At 39.8% G+C, this 18158-nt stretch overlaps 1 protein-coding gene across 3 annotated transcripts in view; it reads right to left on the bottom strand.

Moving 5' to 3' along the window:
• Nucleotides 1-17257, bottom strand: part of TPST1 (tyrosylprotein sulfotransferase 1) — a 163796-nt gene extending 146539 nt beyond the window's left edge. For 2 of the 3 annotated variants that reach the window (XM_027041842.2, XM_053213465.1), the window contains exon 1: nucleotides 17117-17257. The gene's annotated coding sequence lies outside the window, so the exon portion shown is untranslated. Of the gene's footprint in view, nucleotides 1-12129; nucleotides 12247-17116 lie in introns of all 3 variants that reach the window. The other variant, XM_027041843.2, reaches the window with a different exon arrangement.
• Nucleotides 17258-18158: the final 901 nt, after the last annotated feature.

Here is an 18158-nt window from a genome sequence, read left to right as displayed (position 1 = left end):
GACACACAGATCAATGGAACAGGATAGAGAGCCCAGAAGTAAAACCATGCTTACACAGTCAATTAAACTATGACAAAGGAGGCAAGAATACAGTAGGGGGAAAAGACAGTGCCTTCAATAAATGGTGATGGGAAAACTGGACAGCTACCTGCAAAAGAATGAAACTGAATCACTTTCTTACACCATACACAAAAATAAACTCAAAACAGATTAAAGACCTAAATGTGAGACCTGAAACCATAAAACTTCTAAAAGAAAAACAGGCATTTATCCTATGGACATCAGCCTTAGCAACAACATATTCATGGATATGTTTCTGTAGGTAAGAGAAACAAAAGCAAAAATATACTATTGGAATTACACCAAAATAAAAAGCTTTTACACAGCAAAGGAAACCATCAACAAAACAAAAAGGTAATGCACTGAATGGAAGAAGATATTTTCAAATGATATATCTAATAAGGGATTAATACCCAAAATGTAAAAGGAACATATACAACGCAACACCAAAAAGAACAAACTATCACAAAATGGGCAGGGGACCTGAGTAGACATTTTTCCAAAGAAGATATACAGATGGCCACCAAACACATAAAAGATGCTCAACATCACTAATCATCAGAGAAATGCAAATTAAAACCACAATGGGATATTACCTCACATCAATAAGAATGGCTATTCCAAAAAGACAAGAAACAAGTGTTAGTGAGGATGTGGAGAAAAGGGAACCCTCATGCCCTATTACTGGGAATGTAAATAGGTGCAACCACTGTGGAAAACAGAATGGAGGTTCCTCAAAAAAATTAAAAGTAGAATACCATATAAATCCAGTAATTCCACTACTGGGCATTTATCCAAAGAAAAGGAAAACATTAATTCAAAAAGATATATGCACCCCTATGTTTATTGTAGCATTATTTATAAGAGACAAAATATGAAAGCCACCTAAGAGTCCATCAACAGATGAATGGAAAAGATATATATACCACGTGTGTGCATATATATGTGTGTATGTATGTATATATATGTGTGTGCACATACATGTTTGAATATATTTTTTAACTTTAAAAAAAGTTTATGCATTTTTAAAATTTTTTTAAACTTTTTATTCAGTTTTTGAGAGAGAGACAGAGTATGAATGGGGGAGGGGCAGAGAGAAAGGGAGACAGAGAATCCGAAGCAGGCTCCAGGCCCCAAGCTGTCAGCTCAGAACCCGACGCGGGGCTCGAACTCATGAACGGTGAGATCATGACCTGAGCTGAAGTCAGACACTTAACTGACCGAGCCACCCAGGCGCCCCAAAATGTTTATGCATTTTAAGAAATAAAGAGAGAGAAAGAGAGAGAGAGAGACACAGTCCGTGTGTGTGTGTGAGCAGGGAAGGGACAGAGAGAGAGAGAAGGGGAGACAGAGAATCCTAAGCAGGCTTCATACTGTCAGCGCAGAGCCTGATGCGGAGCTCAAACTCACAAACAGTAAGATCATGACCTGAGCCAAAATCAAGAGTCTGACACTTAAACTGACTAAGCCACCCCTGTATATGTGTATGTGTGTGTGTGTGTGTGTGTGTGTGTGTGTGTATGTATGTATGTGTTAGGGGTGTGTGTGTGTGTGTGTGTGTGTGTGATGGAATAGTCCTAAAATAGAATGAGATCTTGCCATCTACAACAACGTGGATGGATCTAAAGGGTATTATGCTAAGTGAAATAAGTCAGAAGATAAATACCATAAAATTTCACTTATACATGGAATGTAAAAAAATAATTGAACAAAAAAAACAAAAACAGGATCATAAATACAGAGAACAAACTGGTGGTTGCCAGAGAGGAGGGGGTTGGGAGATAGGCAAAATAGGTGAAAGAAATTAAGAGGCAGAAACTTCCAGTTATAAAATAAATAAGTCACAGAGATAAAAAGTACAGCATACAGAATACAGTCAATAATATTGTAATAACATCGTATGGGAATGGATGGTGATTGTAAGCATTATCATCGTAAATACTGAGTAATTCATAGAACTGTCAAATCACTATGTTGTGATAAAAACAGAGAAAGAAAGAAACAAATCAAGAAACAGACTCTTAATTATAGAGAACAAACTGATGGTTAGCAAGGGGGACATGGCTGGGGGATGGGTTAAATGGGTGATGGGGAGTAAGGAATTCATTTGTCCTGATGAGGACCTGGTGATATATAGATTGTTCAATCATTACACTGTACACCTGAAACTAATATAACACTGTGTGTTAACTAACTGGAATAAAAACTTTTTAAAAAATTACTATGTTGTACATCTGAAACTAATATAACATTGTATGTCAACTATACTTCAATAATTAAAAAGGGGGGGGCACCAGGGTGGTTCAGTACGTTATGCAATTGACTCTTGATTTTGGCTCAGGTAATGATCTCATGGTTCATGAGATCGAGCCCCGTGTGAGGTTCCACGGTCACAGCAAAGAGCGTGCTTGGGATTCTCTCTCTCCCTCTTTCTGCCCCTCCCCCACTTGATTCATCTCTCTCTCTCTCTCAAAATAAATAAAAATAAAACATTTAAAAAAACAAAAACTAAAAAAGACCACAGGCCTGTGGCACTCTTCATACACTGGCTCCTCCTCATCTTCCAACTTCACTTCCCAGCTCTCCTCCCATGCAGCCTGCCCCATTCAGGACCACTCTCACTCCACACAAAACACCTCCATACCTGCCCTCTACTCATCCTGCTGCCTCCTAGGTTATGCCCTATTCTCCCTTTTATACACACCTCCTCAGTGTTCTTTTCCTATCTCCTTCGCCCCCAAAATAGATTGTTCCAACTTCTGTAACCTCAGGCACTTGGGAACAACATGTTGGTTTGCACACTCATGCACTGTATTGTGGTTAGTTTACCCTCAATAGATTGCAAGCTCCTTTAAAGTACAAATTAAAATACATCATCATGCAGTGAGTGCATAAATATCAGATAAAATATAAAGCAAAGAAAATACAGATGAATAATAAACACCTAGTGAAATCTTCTCAAATCTCCGTAACATACCTTTAGAGTCATCTGAAACAAAGCAAATGTTCAACAAATGTCAAAAATGAAGCAAGGAGATACAAATAAACACAAACAAAGTAATCTGGAAGTCATAAAAAATTTTGCAATTTCAATCATTATCCCAACAGGACCTTTTAAACTGAATCTACAAAATTTATAGCACGTAGAAAAAATAGTTTTTCCAAGAGTTTGGGAAAGAATACACACAAATATTAAAGTATTAACAAAACTATTATAACTGTTATGGTATTAAGATTATTGGTGGAACAAAATTGAAAGCCCAGGGAAAAATAGCCTCAACTATGTACACAAATTTGATATGTTTCAAAAGCAAACATCACAGAACACTGACAATTGTTTAATTTATGTGCTGGGTTCCCTCATCCACATTCCCACACTCACCCTCCTTCATCTACAGCTATCCTCTACTTACATTCTGATGCCTCTCAACTCTATTTTCAACCAAGGCCTGCATCCCAAATCTCAACCTGATCATTCAAAGGCCAAGGCACAACTCAACTCTATCTAGATGTTCCACTGGCAGTCAAATTTAAGAAGACCAAATGGAACACATCTTCCCTAGTAAATTTCTCCCCCTCTTCTATTTCTTCTACTGGTAAATGAGCCGCTTCCTCCTAGATGCCCAAGATAAGTATCTGGGAGCCTTTACGTAGTTTCTCCCTTAACTTCTCCATGGTAACTTGTGAAGTCCTGTCAATTTTTCTCGCTTCGTGTCTCTTGAATCTATTCTCCCTCTCTTTTCTTCCCCTCCTGACATGGCTTTAATCCTCACCCTCATATTTTCTCACTTGCGTAACTCCATGGCCTAATAACTGATACTCTCTGACCTTCAGTCAGTTCATTCAATATCCTGTTTCAGAAGTAATCTAAGATGCAGATATACTTATGACACTCCCCTGCTTAAAACCTTTCAAGCCCTTTACTTCTCTCAAAACAAAATCCTCGCCATAACATATAAAATCCTTCCAGATCCAGTGCTTACCTGCCCCTAGCCTCTTCCTTCATCACTCCCCAGCTCCAACACCCCCCTACACACACACACTCACCCAGTTCTGTTTGCATCTCTTAACTAGGCTTATCAAAAAGAAAAGAGAATGAACCCAAATAAATAAAACCACAGTAAGGAAGGAGAAATAACAACCAACATCACATAAATACAAGCAATTATAAGAGAATATTATGAAAAACTATATGCCAATAAATTGGACAAACTGGAAGAAATGGGTAAATTCCTAGAAATATATAAACCACCAAAGCTACCACAGGAATAGAAAAGTTGAGCAGACTGATAACCTGCAAAGAAATTGAATCAGTAGTCAAAAAGATTCCCAAGAAACAGAAGTCCAGGGCAGCTTCACAGTGGAATTATACAAAACATTTAAAGAAAAATTCATACCTATTCTTCTCAAACTATTAAAAAAAAGAAAAAGAAAGAAAGGAAAACTTCCAAACTCATTCTATGAGGGCAGCATTGCCCTGATACCAAAACCAGAGAAAGACTCCACTAAAGAGAACTACAAGCCAATATCCCTGATAAACACGGATGCAAAATTTTTAATAAAATACTAGCAAACTGGGGTGCCTGGGTGGCTCAGTGGCTGAGCGTCAGACTTTGGCTCAGGTCATGATCTCACAGCTCGTGAGTTCGAGCCCCATGTCAGGCTCTGTGCTGACAGCTTGGAGCCTACAGCCTGCTTCAGATTCTGTGCCTCCTCTCTCTCTGCCCCAACCCACTCGCATTCTGTCTCTGTCTCTCTCAAAAATAAATAAACATAAAAATAATTTTTTTAATTAAAAATAAATAAATAAAATACTAGCAAACCAAATCCAGTAATACATTTCAAAATAATTCACCACAATCAAGTAGGATTTACTCCTGGGTTGCAACACCAGTTCAATACTCACAAATTGATCAACGTGACACATCGCATTAATAAAAAAAAAAGGATAAGAACCATATGATCATTTCAATAGATGCAGAAAAAAACATCTGACAAAGTACAATATCCATTCATGATAAAAACCCTCAACAAAGTAGGTTTAGAAGGAACATCCCTCAACATAACAAAGGGCATATATATAAAAACCACTGATAATATCACCCTCAATGGAGACCATAGAGCTTTTTATTTTTGTTGTACTGGCACATAAATAGACACATAGATCATTGGAACAGAATTGAAAACCCAAAAATGAACGCACAGCTATATGGTCAATTAATCTTCAACAAAGCAGGAAAGAATATCCAATAGGGAAAAAGACAGTTTCTTCAACAAACGGAGTTAGGAAAACTGGACAGCAACACGCAAAAGATTGAAACTGGACCACTTTCTTATACCAAACACAAAAATAAAATCAAAATAGATGAAAGACCTAAATGTAAGACTTGAAACCATAAAATCCTAGAGGAGAACATAGGCAGGAACCTCTTGGACATCAGCTGTAGCAACTTGTTTCTAGAGAGATCTGCTGAGGCAAGGGAAACAAAAGCAAAAATAAACTATTGGGACTTCATCAAAATAAAAAGCTTCTGCAAAGTGAAGAACATGGTCAACAAAACTAAAAGGCAACCTAAGGAACCAGAGAAGATATCTGCAAATGATAATCCAATAATGGGTTAGTATCCAAAGTATATAAAAAATTTATAAAGCTCGACACCCAAAAAATGAATAATTCAATTCAAAAATCAGGAGACATGAATAGTCATTTTTTACAAAGAAGACATACAGATGGCCAGCAGACACATGAAAAGATGCTCAACATCACTCATCATCTGGGAAAATCAAATCAAAACTATACCTGGGCGCCTGGGTGGCTCAGTCAGTTAAGCATCTGACTTCGGCTCAGGTCATGATCTCACGGTTCATGAGTTCAAGTACTGCATCGGGTGAGCTCCTCCCCACCTTCAGGAACTCTCTCAAATGAAACAACACAAAACAAAAAAACTACACTTCACACCTTTCAGCTAAAATCAACAACACAAGAAACAACAGGTGTTTGTGACAATGTGGAGAAAGGGGAACCCTCTTGTACTATTGGTGGAAATGCAAACTTGCGTAGCCACTCTGGAAAACAGTATGGAGGTTCCTCAAAAAGATAAAAAACAAAACAAAAACAGAGCTACCCTACAATCCAGTAATCACAATACAAGGCAGTTACCCAAACAATACAAAAATACTAATTCAAAGGAATACACGCACCCTGATGTTTACGGCAGCATTATCTATAATAACCAAATTATGGAAACAGTTCAACTGACCATCGACTGATGAATGGATAAAGATGTGGTATATCTATACAATGGAGTATTACTCAGCCATAAAAAAGAATGAAATCTTGCCATTTGCAATGACATGGATGGACCTAGACAGTATTATGCTAAGTGAAGTAAGTTAGTCAGAGAAAGCAAGAACCATATGATTTCACTCCTGTGTGGAATTTAAGAAACAAAACAAACAAGCAAAGGAAAAAAGAGAGAGAGAGGCAGACAAACCAAGAAAGAGACTCTTAACTATAGAGAGCAAACTGATGGTTACCAAAGGGGAAGTGGATGGGGGAATGGGTTAAGTAAGTGATGGGGAGGGACACCTGGGTGGCTCAGTCGGTTGAGCATCTGACCTTGGCTCAGGCATGATCTCACGGTTTGTGAGTTCAAGCCCCACATCGTGCTCACTGCTGTCAATGCAGAGCCTGCTTCAGATCCTCTGTCCCCCTCTCTCTCTGTCCTGCCCCCACTCATGCTTTCTCCCAAAAAATAAAAATAAATAGGTGACGGGAATTACAGGGTGCACTTGTGATGAGCAATGGGTGTTGTATGGAAGTGGTGAGTCACTATATCATACACCTGAAATGAACACTACGTTGTATGTTAACTAACTGGAATTTGAATAAAACTTTTTAAAAAAAATCATTCAAACATATGTTTCCTAAAAGATATACTTTAGTTTCAATGACCAAATGAGCTGAAAGCAAAAGGAGGGAAAAGATATACCATGCACCATAACCAAAAGTCTCTGGAGTAGCTAAACTAACATCACATGTGATGCACTTTAAGATAAAATTTGTTACTAGCAACAACAGGCACTTTATAAGACCTGATATCCATAAAGAAGTTACAATTATAAATACATATACACCTAAAAACAGAATTTCCAAACACAAGAGGCAAAAATTGACAGCACTGACGGGAGAAACAGACAATTCAACAATAATATTTGGAGAATTCATTACACTATTTTTGATAATGGATAAAACAATCAGACGAAAGATCAAGTAAAGAGATTTGCCAAGTAGACTCAGCAAACACCTACAAGACTGCAGGCTGCAACAGTAAGCAACAATACATACATAAATACATATGTATGTATGTATTTACACACACACACACACACACATATCATTTTCATGTGCACATTCTCTAGGATAGGCCATGAAACAAATCATAAAAATCATACAAAAGATAAAAATCATACAAAGTATATTCCCCAACCACAATAGATTTAGAAAATACCATGAAAAAATATTTGAGAAATTTGCAAATATGTGAAAATTAGACAACACTCTCCTAAATAACCAATGAGCCAAAGAAGAAATACCAAAGTAAGTTAGGAAATACTGAGATAAAAAACACAAAACTTATGGGATGTAGCAAAAGCACCAAAAGCTATGCGATAAGCAAAATTATAGCTGTAAATACCTATATTAAAAATAAATCTCAAATCAATATGTTGCACACCCTAAACTTACACAATATGTCAATTATATGTAAATTTAAAAAATAAAATCTTAAAAGTTTAAAACTTTAAAAGTTAAAAGGATCTCAAATCGACAACCTGTTAACCTTAAGAAACCAGAAAATGAAGAGTAACTTAAATCCAAAGCCAGTAGACAGAAGGAATTAATTAGACTACAGTGAAACAAATACAATAGAGAACAAAGAATAAAGAAAATCAACAGAATAAAAAGTTGGTTCTTGAAAAGATCAGCAGAATTAATCATTTAGTTAGATTTAGCAAGAACAAAAAAGAAGACTCAAATTACTAAAATCAGTAATTACTACCAACCTTACATAAATAAAAAATATTCTAAAGAATTATACAGAATACTATAAACAATTGTAATCTAACAAATTAGGTAACTACATGAAGTAGACAAATTCCTTGAAGACACAAAGTACTAAAATCAATTCACAAAGAAATTCTCTGAATCAAGCTGTAACAAGTAAAAAGATTTGAATTAGTAATCAAAGCTTTCCACAAAGAAAAGTCTAAGATCAAAGGACTCCACTAGTGGATACTACCAAACCTTAAGAATGAACACCAATCCTTAAAACTCTTCCAAAATATAGAAGAAATGCAAACACTTCCCAATTTATTCTATGAGGCCAGTTTTCCTTGATTCCAAAACTAAAGACACTACAAGAAAACTACAAAGATATATTTATCTATATACATGCAAAAACTGAGCCAAATGCCAACAAACCAAATCCAGAAACATATATAAAGGATCACAAACCATGACCAAAGGTGGATTGTCCCAGTCATGTAAGATTGTTTCAACATATGAAAATCAAGTAATGTCATACACCATATTAATAAAATAAATGACAAAAACCACACAATCATCTCAATAGGCACTGAAAAAGCACTTGACAAAATCCAACACTCTTTCATGCTAAACACAAGGAATAAGTCAGAAATAGAAGAGAACATCATCAACATGAAAAAGGACATCTAAGAACCCACAGCTAACTTCACACTTCATGATTACCCCCTAAGATCAGCAACAAGACTGGATGTCTGCTGCACAGCAGGTTCTAGCCAAGGCGATTAGGCAAGAAAAATAAATTTAAAAGCATCCAGATTAGAAGGAAGAAGTAAGACTATCTCTCATCAGAGATGACATATCATGTATATATAAAATCCTAATAACTCATTTGGGATGCCTGGGTGACTCAGTTGGTTAAGCGTCCAACTCTTGATTTCAGCTCAGATCATGATCTTGTGCTTTGTGGGTTCAAGCCCTACATTGGGCTCTTTGCTGGCAGCGTGGAGCCTGCTTGGGATTCTGTCTCCCTCTCTTTCTGCCCCTCCCCCCTCATGCATGCACATGCTCTCTCTCTCTCTCTCTTTTTCTCTCTCCCTCATAAATATTTTTTAAAAAATCCTAATAACTCATTAAAAAAACTATCAGAACTGTTAAATGAGTTCAGGATGGTTGCAAGATACAGGACTAATGTACAGAACTCAACTGTATTTCTTTGGGCAGGGGAGGGGCAGAGAGAGAGAGAGAGAGAGAGAGAGAGAGACAGACAGACAATCTTAAGCAGGCTTCACATCCAGCGTGGAGCCCATGACCCTGAGATCATGACCTGAGCCAAAATTAAGAGTCAGATGGTCAACTGACTCAACCACTCAGGCACCCCTCAACTGTATTTCTATGTGTTAACAATAACAATACAAAAATGGAATTAAGAAAACAATCCCATTTGCAATAGCATCAGAAGAATAAAATATTAAGTAACAAATTTTACCAAAAAATGCAAGACTTGAACATGGAAAACTAGAAGAGATTATATATGTTATTGAAAGAAATTTAAGATCTAAATAAATGAAAACACATTTCATGTTCTTGGACTGGAAGGCTAATACTGTTAAGATAGCAATATTCCTCAAATTGATCTACAGGTTCCATGCAATCCCTACCAAATTCCAACTGGGTAAGAGTGCCAAGACAATTAAAAGTGGGAAAGAATAGGTTTTTTTCAACACATGGTACTGAGATAACTGGATATCTATAAGCAAAAAGATAAAGTTAGATCTGTATCTCACACCATATACAAAATTCACAAAAATAGAACAAACACCTAAATGTAAGAGCTAAAACTATAACACTCTTGGAAGAAACATAAGATTAAACTTTCATGACCTTGAATCAGGCAATGGTTTCTTAAATATGAAACCTAAAGGGTGCGCCTGGGTGGCTCAGTAGTGGAGCATGCAACTCTTGATCTTGGGGTCATAAGGCCCACATTGGGCATGGAGCCAAACAACAAAACAAAACAAAACAAAAACCACAAGCAACAAAAAGAAAAATGATAAATTGAACTTCATCCAAATTAAACACCTTTGTGCTTCGAAGGGTACCATCAAGAAAATTAAATGACACCCAAAGAATGGGATATTTGTATTTGCAAATCATATAACTGGTAAGTATCTAGAATTATAAAGAAATCCCACAACAATAAAAAGACTACTTAATTTTAAAATAGGCAAAGGAATAGAGATTTCTCTAAATATATACAAATAGCCAGAAAGCACATGAAAAGATGCTCATCATCATTACCCATCACGGAAATGCAACTGGAGCCCCAAAGTATTACTTCACCCATTAGGATGGCTATAATCAAAGAGTCAGGGAACAAGTGTTAAGGAGGACTTTGAGAAATTGGAACATTCATACATTGCTGGCAGAAATATGAAATGGGGCAGCCACTTTGGAAAACAGTCTGGCAATTGCTCAAAATGTTACACTTAGAGTTCTAGAGTTGCCATATGACCCAGCAATTCATGTCCACACAAAAACTTGTACAAAAATATTCATAGCAGCATTACTGATAAGAGCCAAAAGTGGAAACAATCTAAACACCTATTAACTGATTAATGAATAAAAAATGGTATGTCCATAAAATGGAATATTATTCAGCAATAAAAAGAAACAAAATACCGGTACATTCTACAACATGGAAGAACACTGTAAACCTTAAGCTAAGTGAACCAGTAACAAAAGAGTACATATTATATTTTTACATTTACATGAAATGTCTAGAATAGGCAAATCTACAGAGCCAGAAAATAGATCAGTAGTTTCTTAAGATGGAGGGGATAATAAATGGGACAGTTGGGGGTGACAAGTAAGGAGTGCACAGTTTCTCTGTGGGGTAATGAAAATGTTCTAAAATTGATTGTAGTAATGAATGCACAACTCTGTAAATATACTAAAAAATCTTATAACTTAAACGGGCAAACGTATGGTATGTGATTTATAACTCAAGTTGTTACCAAAAAAAAAGTAGGCTAAGACCTACACACTAAACCTCTTAGGGTGACTGCTTACTAAAACAGAAAATTTTAATAGGATCCAGAGTCTCCAACAAAACATCAAAAATGTCTAGGATACAATAAAAAGTCAATCATCATACCACGAACCAGGAAAACACAGCTTGAATAAATAAAAGACAATTAACAAACACTAATACCACACATGAATCAGATGTTAGAATTACCTGACAAGGATCTTAAATTTTTTTAACTTTTTTTTAAGTTTATTTATTTTGAGAGAGAGAGAAAAAGAAAGCAAGAGCACAAGTGGGGGAGGGCCAGAGAGAAAAATCCCAAGCAGGCTCTGTTCTGTCAACACAGAGCCTGACTCAAGGCTCCAACTCATGATGTGAGATCTTGACCTAAGCCAGAATGAAGAGTCAGAGGCTTAACTGACTGAGCCACCCAGGCGCCCCACCTGACAAGAATTTTAAAGCAGCCATCATGTTTTAACGAGCATTGAGCTATACAACTGAAACAAACAACAAAATAAAAAATCTTAGCAAAAAAACAGAAGATACAGAAAAGAACCAAATGGAAATTACAGAACTGAAAAATAACATAACCAACACAAAAAGTCACTAGATGGGCTCAATCGCAGAATGGATACAACAGAGGCAAAAATGAGTCAAGCTGAAACTGCAAGTAGCACAATAAAAGTGAAAAGATCTAAACAATAGAGAAAAAAATAATGCCTCCCGCACTGTAGGACAATCACAAAAGTTCTAAGATTTGTATTCTCACAAAGGAAGAAAGGAGAAAGAGAACAGTGCTAATAAATTATTCTAAAAATGGCTGAAACACCCAAAATTTGGCAAAACTCATGAACTTAACAGTTCAAAAACCTAAAAGAACTGCAAATAGGATAAACTCAAACAAATTCATGCCAAGATATATCATACTTACACTTATGAAAACTAAAGACAAAGAAAAAACCTTTAAAGCAACCAGGGAGAAAGGATACGTCACCTGTAGGGAAACACGAATTCCAATGATAGAGGGTTTCTCATCTGAAATCATGGAGGTGTCAAGGAAGTGGCACAATATTTTCAAGTGCTAAAAGTAAAGAACTGTCCATCACAAATTCTACAAACAGAAATAGCAAGAAAATCCTAAGAAAACTAAAGAACAAAAGAAGACAACTCTATTGTTTAAATCTTAATTCTAACTTATTACAAAGTATACAAGTACCATTATATGAGCAATTACAAGTTTTTCTTATAATAGTAATTAAATATTTGGGAATTACCGACTTCCCCCTCACCATCACCAATGCCAATGAGATTCATATATGTAGATGGCTTCCCTATTTCCTTAATTCTCTTAAAAAGATATAGTTCTGCCACTGTTCAAGATCTTTTATCAATTTAACAGTTCTGTTCTACTTGAAAAATCCAAAGCTTATGAGCCTAAAATCAGAGCTGTTTGTTTAAAAAAGATGGAAGATACATTATGTCTCAACCATCCATAAAGTCTATTTTAAATAGTATCTCCTAAAGAGGAAGTCCTGAATGAACCTCTATAATCATGTAACAGCTTAACCATCTTAAAAGCCAAATCCTAAGAGCAAATAATATTTATCTTAATCCACTCTAATTTATAAAGAGTGTGTGTGTGTGGTTTTTTTTAAACAAGAATGACTATGCAAGTATGACTAGTGACCTGTTAAGCAGCCAAGAAAGAAACAGATGGTCATCTTGCAAAACTGTAAATTCAAGATCTGTTTCACATTATTTACCAACTGATTCACTGAACTAATTTTTATCAAGTTTTTAAAATATACTAAGTACTGTACAAGGCAGTGACAAAAAAATAAATAAGGTACTACCATACTGTGATATAAGAATCACATAACAGAATATATATTAGGTCTTCATCCCTGGCTCCTGGCACAGAGCTCCTAAAACCTTTGGAATTTCTTGATGGGGTTGGAGGAGCATCTTTTGTTATTCATCATAAGCCCCTTTCAACCATATCTTGGGGGATGAGGGCTGGTTGCCAGAAGAACCAACCCCTGACCTCAGAATGGGGGAAAGGGGCTGCAGACAGAGTTTATCCCCATCGACCAATGATTATGCCTACATAATGAAGCCTCCATAAACTCTAACTGAAGGGATTCAGAGACCTTCTGGATTGGTGAACACATGGATGTGCCCGGATGGTGCCCCCAGAGAAGGCATGGAAGTTCATGGAGGTCCCATACCCCTTCCCACAAGAGATGCCTTAGGTATCTCTTCCATTTGCTGTTCCTGAGTTACATCCTTTCTAATGAGCAGGTAATGGTTAAGTAAAGAGCTTCCCAGAGTTCTGTGAGCCATTATAGCAAATAACTGACCTGGGTTGTGGGAAGCCCCAGTTTATAGCCAGTTAGACCGAAGTACAGTTCATGACCTGGGACTTGCAACTGGCATGGGGGGGGGGGGGCGGGGGGAGGAGGACAGGCAGAGGCTAAAGTCTTAATGTGTGGGATCTGCACTAACTCTAGGTAGGTGGTGCCATAATTGGGTTAAATTATAGAACACCAGTTGGTGTTTGGAGGGTCGGAGAATTGTAAAGGGAAAGCCCACATATTTGGTGTCAGAAGTGTTGTGAGTAGTGTAGAAGAGACATAGCTTACCTTCAGGCGTGATCCTAGACCTCAAGGAACTCCTAGTCATGAGAAAAATGGGCCCACGAGAAATAATTTAAATAAAATGATATGTACTATAATAGGTATGTCTACCAAGTGCCAGGAAAGTAAGCAACCAACCACGCCAACAAAGTGACATTTATGCTGATTTTTAAATACTATAGTATTACAGTTAAATATTATAGTTCCTCAGGGTTCTATCAGTTCCTCTTAAGCTCTCACCCTAGTTCTCCACCCTAGCTGCACATTACAGTCACATGGGAAACATGTTTTTTTTTTTTAATTAAAAAAAATTTTTTTAAGTTTATTTATTTTGAGCGGGGGGGGGGGGGGGCACCTGGGTGGCTCAGTCGGTTAAGCGTCTGGCTTTGGCTCAGGTCATGATCTCGCAGTTCATGGGTTCGAGCCCTGCATCGGGCTCTGTGCTGACAGCTCAGAGTCTGGAGCCTGCTTCGGATCCTGTGTCTCCCCTTCTCTCTTCCCCTCCCCTGCTCATGCTCTGTCTTACTCTATCTCTCAAGAATAAATAAACTTTAAAAAAAATTTTTTTTTTTTTTGAGAGAGAGAGCAGGGGAGAGGCAGAGAGGGAGAATCCCAAGCAGGCTGTGCACCATCAACACGGAGCCTGACATGGAGCTCAGAACCACGAAATCATGACCTGAGCTGAAACCAAGAGTCCAGCATTTAACCAACTAAGCCACCCAGGTACCCCAGGAAGCATTTTTTAAATGACAATGTCTGGTCCCAGAGCAAATCGACTGAATCAGAATCTCTGTGGAAGCCTTCATCCCCTCATCCTTACCCTTTAAAAGCTATCCAGGTGGTTTCATAAAGTAGTGCCTGGGTTAAAAACGACCAACTCCATTTGAGAAAAACATAACCCAGGCTTCAACCAATCTCCTGGCAATGAGGAAAGAAAAAGATTTCAAGTAGAAACAATATGAGCTATAACAGAGTTACTGTGAGGAGAGAAGAGGATTCTAAGGTTTCTAGGACGAAGGCCTAAAATGGAACAAGACATGTTTATATGTGCTTGAGGGGGCTATGTGAGTAAAGGGAAGGGAAAGGAAAAGATAACCAAGTTTGGAGAATTCACTATCCAAGTTTAGCTTTCCAATAGACAAATGAAAATAAAGAACACTTGAAATTCAAGAAAAATGGGGACCGAATACACATCTTTGAAAACCATAAATACAGCACTATTTGAAGCCATGAAAGGAGGTATAATCACACAAGGAAATTAGAGAATAGAACATAAACCGAAACTCTAGTGAATATCATGTTAATCGGAGAAAATGAAAAAGAGGGAAGCATCAAGGGAAGGTTTTTGTTTTTGTTTTGGAAGGTGGAAATCTGAGCATGTACGCAGGCTGAGGGAAAAAATGACAATGCAGAGATCAAAGATGTTAGTTTTAGAAAGGAGGACCCTTCTTTGATGAAAGGAGATCAGAAATCAGATAGGCATAGGCACACAGAAAAATGATAGAATTTTAGTAGTCAGGGCTGAAGTTCACCAATTGCTTCTGTGAATTTTCTGCTTATTGCAAAATAAGCAATGAAAAACATCCAGTAGGACACCGAGAGGAGAATGGTAAAAATCTACAAACAGCCATTTAGGTTTTAGTACATAAGATTAACCTAGGGGAAAGTCAAAGCATCTCCAGCCAGTGAGAGTAAAGTCAGAATCCAGAAGTTTAGAACAGCATCAGCAGCTCACTTACACGATTTTCTGCAGTCTGCTCTGGAGATCCTAGGAGCAGAAAAAACCAACTGTTTGATTCATCCTGACTTGGAGACCATCAGAGCAAATGCAGCAAGAATGGCTTGAAGCCAGTAACATTGTTTTTATACTTTTAAAAAGTTACATTTTTATTTCACTCTTAAAAAAGAAAGGGAAAAAAAAAAAAAAAGACAAGGCTGTAGCTACTTCCTTGGGTTGCCAGAAAGAGTGTTTGGGAAAGTGAGGGATAATTACTTTCACTCCTACAGCACTTGTCAGAACTTTCGCTCCTCAGCATTTTTGATCCCTTCAAGAGCTGATTCCCAAAATTCTAAACCTGATTCCTCTAAGCTCTTAAAGGATGAAAATTCATTGCAGGATTGGACTATCCAACCGAGAGAGAAACAAGTGAAATACTTCTTACATACAACGCTGTATTCTGGCTAGTAGGTAAACACTGCTGATTGAAGGTGGGAGCTGATAAGGGAGTGATTATATTTGAGGCTCCCTAAGAATCATTTACAAAGCCAATTAACATAAAACAATACTTAACACAAAGATTGCAGAATTCAGGGTTTTTTTCCCCCTGAATATATACAGTGAGTAAATAATTGACAATTTAATCTCTTTCTCACACTCGGAGTTCACTAATTTGTCCTGCCATCTACCGCACCACTCTTCAAGGAGTGGGAAGAATCCCTCCGGATACTGAACCTCTTGCTACGACCATCTGGAGAGTACAGAGACCTGAAGGAGGAAGAGACTAACACGCGTGAGCATCCGCTATGTGGCAGGCCTACTGTGTACCAGGCTCTGGGCAAGACACTTTACATGCTATGCGTGCAGGTCATTGAAAGACGAATTATGATGTTCAAACTACGGATCTGGCGTTCAGGAGGGTATTAGGGTGTCTGACGGTTTAAGTGTAAAGGAAAAGAAGTGTTAGTGACCGTGGCTGATGAAAGTGAGGGGAAAAGAGGCGAGTTGGGAAAGGAAGGCATCTGAGAGCAAAAGGGCAAAACCCAGGGACATGGGGGAGGGGGGGATGGGGGGCGACTGGAAGGTACGGAGGACATGGCAATATGGGGCAGGCATGAGGGTGAGTCTGTGGAAGCGAAGCCGGGGTACAAGTGAAGGCAAAAGTCTGATCTGATCCCGGCGGGATGGGCGGCGGGCGAGGGGTGGGGTGGGGCGGTGGGTCTCATCCCGGGAAGGCGCCCCAAAGGACTGCAGGGGCTGGGAAACGGTGCCAGCGCTACGAAAGGGGAGGGGACGAAGAGGGGAGGGGGCGGCGGGGGGATGACCACGGCGGGGACGAGGCGGACGACGGCGAAGCGGAGACCGGGAAACGCAGGCGCTGCGGGAAGGGGAGCGGGTGTGGGTGCAGGAGCCGGCAGGCCAGGGCGAGGGGCGCCGCGCTCGGGGGGCGGGGCTGGACAACTGCCCGCAGGGAGATGGGGAGACGTGTGGGCAGGAGGTGACGCGGGGCCAAGGGATGTCAGGACCGAGCCGCCCGGGGCCCGGAGCCATGTGGGCGGCGGCGGGAAGGCAGCGGGGCCGGGGAGGCGCTCCGAGCCGGGCCACAGCGAGCGCGGCGTTCCCCTTACCTGGGTTGAGTGAGGAGCCGCCGCGCCGGCTCGCCAGCATCCTGCGCTCAGCCGCTTCTCCCACTGCCCTAGGTGGGGGCCATTCCACCCGCCCCGGGACCCCGCCTTCACCGCCAGGCGCCAGCTGCTGCCAGCCCGGCCCGGCCCCGCGGAGCAGCGCCAACGCGACCCGCGCCCGCAGCCGCCTCAGCAGCGACTCCCGCCGTGGCTGCCTCAGCCCCTGCCGCCAGCCTCTCGGGTGGGCCTGAGATCACAAGTGTGCCACGATTGGTTGCCGCACGCCCGGCCCGGGAGATGTGTCGGCTTCTGTGATTGGTGGGTTTCCCTAGCTGCCGCCCGCGGGAGGTGGTACTGGGAATAGCGCCGGCTCTTGCAGGCGTTGAAGGGCGGGATGGGTCTGACGTCGCGGCCGGACGGGCGCCTCTGCGTCCCTGCGTGTGCTCGCTCCGCGAGAGGGCTCCGAGCAGCCACCTGCCCGGACGGGTTGTTGCCCTAGCAACGGCGCACTTGACCTGGCTGGAGGGGAGCTGCGCAGGGGGTGCGCACCACGCCGCCTTAACCCCCACGTGGGCAGCCTTCATCGGTGAAACCCTGCCGCCGGACAAGAAAAGGAGCTTTTCCGAGAAATCCTCTTTTTGCATGTCCACTGCTTCAGGTACCACCCCTCTGGCCGCTGCTGGCGGAGGAGCTTTCATCTCATAGGAGATACAACTCAAGAACAGATATCAAATTCACACAATATTGCATTCCACACAAAAAGTGTAAGTGAGTGACTGGAGATTCTGTCCCAACCATAGGAATGGGGAACTGATACTTGAGAGAAAGAAGTGAAAGCTGGAATTGGAGAAGAGGCAAAGGGAAGAGAAACGTTGTGGAGAGGGCTGACATTTCCCACCTGAAAATTAACAGTTCATGTCTATGTCAGTTAGGAACTGACATATCCATACCAGATTCTGTCAAAGCAATTATTTCACTTCTATAAACTGTGGAACAAGATTCAAAATGAAGTAAGCATTGCCAAAGGGTCACTGTCTATAGAGTC

This window comes from Acinonyx jubatus, chromosome E3 (assembly GCF_027475565.1).
Source record: "Acinonyx jubatus isolate Ajub_Pintada_27869175 chromosome E3, VMU_Ajub_asm_v1.0, whole genome shotgun sequence".
NCBI classification, from domain to species: Eukaryota; Metazoa; Chordata; class Mammalia; order Carnivora; family Felidae; genus Acinonyx; species Acinonyx jubatus.
Note: the sequence above shows the minus strand (reverse complement) of the source record. Positions and strands in the feature narration are given on the sequence as shown.